Source organism: Palaemon carinicauda, chromosome 9 (genome assembly GCF_036898095.1).
Source record: "Palaemon carinicauda isolate YSFRI2023 chromosome 9, ASM3689809v2, whole genome shotgun sequence".
In the NCBI taxonomy this organism is placed as follows: Eukaryota; Metazoa; Arthropoda; class Malacostraca; order Decapoda; family Palaemonidae; genus Palaemon; species Palaemon carinicauda.
The window spans coordinates 159,368,271-159,370,844 of NC_090733.1; the positions used below are offsets into that span (position 1 = coordinate 159,368,271).

The window sequence follows — 2,574 nt, forward strand, 5'->3', positions numbered from 1 at the left end:
CTTTAAAATTCTTAGCCCTCCTTCCTAGGTATCCCCAATGCTCCTTCTCAGGTAATCCTCAACTTTCCTTGTAGACGTATCTTCAATGGTGCTTTTTGAACAATCCTCAACGTTCCATTTTACGTAACTTCAGGGCTCCTTTTTAAAGCAATCCTCAACCCATCGCTAAATAGACTTGAATCAACTACACAATAGACGTAAAAGTGTAAGACATGTTGTACAGTACCTTCTTATTATCTCATACTCATCATAATTCCCGGACTCAACTCTATAAAAGTAGATTTATCCCTATCCAAATAGTTTTTTTTTTTTTTTACTTCTTAAAAGATTTTATGTATAGTTTAATCAGTCCATTTTAAGGCAGATTGTAAGTTTACTGCTTTTGTAGGCTGACTTCATTGTTGGTTTTATTATTTTGTATCACAATTTCCTGCACTATTCCAGTATAGTCTCCTGTGGGTTTTCATAGGAATGCACTCGTGCAAATTTATTTTATTGCTTGCAGAATCTCTTTGTGCCATATTTTCCCATGTTGATTGTGTTGAGATGTTTTTATGTACCCTGGTTCTATCCCTTTTATGTACAAATTAAATAAAGATGCATCAAAATAACTTTATTGTGTTCAAGTACCATTGTTTTCAAACTCAAACAGTTGGGAGTGGAGTGGGTGGGTCGTTTCTTAGCATCATTATTGAAATTTTAAGTAATAGATCACAAAGAGTTGTAGTTTATGGACACCATAGTAAGTATAGGAATGTGATATATAGTGTTCCTCAGGGTAGTGTTCTTGGCCCATTACTTTTCATACTATATACAAATGACATGTGGTTTGGCCTAGAAAACAAGCTTGTTACATATGCAGATGATGTTACTCTCTTTGCATCAATTCCATCTACTGAATGTAGATCTGGGGTTGCTGAATCCCTCAATAGAGATCTGGCTAAAACTAGTGCATGGTGCTAATTATGGGGTATGAAGTTGAATCCTAAAAAAACTCAAAGGAAGACTGAAAGTAGGTCTAGGACAGTGGCTCCTCAACATTCAGATCTCTGCATTGATGTTTCTTTAACTTTGTATGACTCTTTTAAAATATTAGGTGTGATTCTCGACAGCAAATTCACTTTTGAGAAACACATTAGGTCTGTGTCTTCTTCAATTGCGCAAAATATTGGCTTATTAAGAAAGTCTTTTAAGATTTTCGGTGAAATTCTGAAGAAGTGTTTTAATTCTTTCATTCTACCTTACTTCGAGTACTGCTCTCCCATCTGGTCTTCAGCTGCTGATTCTCATCTTAACTTGTTGGACAGAACTTACGGTGTCTTAAATTTCTTTTTCCTGATCTAGATATTAATCTCTAGCACCGTCGTTCAATTCGTTCATTATGCATGTTGCATAAGATTTTTTTATAATTCTGACCATCCTTTACATTCAGATCTTCCCGGACAGTTCCATCCTGTTCGTAACACTAGGCACGCAGTAAAATCTAGTAGTCAGGCCTTCTCCATCATGAGGCTCAATACTACACAGTATTCTAGAAGTTTTATTCCACCTGTGACCAAGTGTAATGATCTTCCTAATCGGGTAGTTGAATCAGTAGAACTTCAAAAGTTCAAACTTGCAGCAAATGTTTTTATGTCGAATAGGTTGACATAAGTCTTTTTATATTTCATATATCAAATATCTGTTTTAATGTTGTTAATGTCTTTGTGAATTTTTCATTTCTTCTTATATCGTTTATTTATTTCCTTATTTCCTTTCCTCACTGGGCTATGTTTCCATGTTGGAGCCCTTTGGCTTATAGCATTTTGCTTTTCCAACTAGGGCTGTAGCTTAGCTAGTAATAATAATAATAATAATAATAATAATAATATGTTGTTGTTGTTGTCGTGCACGAAAACACATATTCAAGACTTGTTGAGATGACCTTATGTGTTAACGTCCCTGACTGGTGATTTCCAGACTGGGGTTCGAGTCACGCTCAAGCTCGTTAGTTCCTATGGTTGCTGCAACCTCACAATCCTTGTTAGCTATGGATGGTGGTATTGTGGGAGCCTATAGGTCTACCTGCTGGGTCATCAGCAGCGATTGCCTGAACCTCCTTATCCTTAGCTTGGGTAGAGAGGGTGCTTGGGCGCTGATCATGTATATATGGCACGTCTCCAGGGCATTGTCCTGCTTGATAGAGTCACTGTCCCTTACCTCAACCATTCATGAGCTGCCTTTAAGCCTTTAGACCAAAGAGAGTGAGCCCATTTTAAACTTTAAAATCTGGAGCCTCCGTTAGTTTAGGAGTGTGTCCTAACCAATGACTTTAGTCACTATTACTGAAACACAGCAGCATAGCATACAACCTTGGTAATGCACCCTATATATGGACATTCCTAGAAAACCATAATAACAGATTCCTGCACCGCAAAGATGAGAAAATAAACAAACGTTCTTTGCATTGTCAACATGAGAACAATCATGTTGCAAGTTGCTGTGGTTGAGACGAGTTTGATCACTGCGGTAACAAAAAGGCTTAGGCAACAATACCACAATCTTTCTCCCTCTGTCTTGAATGTTTCATTTATT

General features: G+C 37.1%; 1 protein-coding gene across 1 annotated transcript in view; it reads left to right on the forward strand.

The window, feature by feature from the left end:
* The window catches only part of LOC137646730 (uncharacterized protein DDB_G0283357-like), a 38,663-nt gene extending 38,052 nt beyond the window's left edge, over positions 1–611 (forward strand). The window contains exon 10 of the mRNA XM_068379837.1: positions 1–611. This exon is cut by the window's left edge and continues 1,123 nt beyond it. The gene's annotated coding sequence lies outside the window, so the exon portion shown is untranslated.
* The last annotated feature ends 1,963 nt before the right edge of the window (positions 612–2,574 follow it).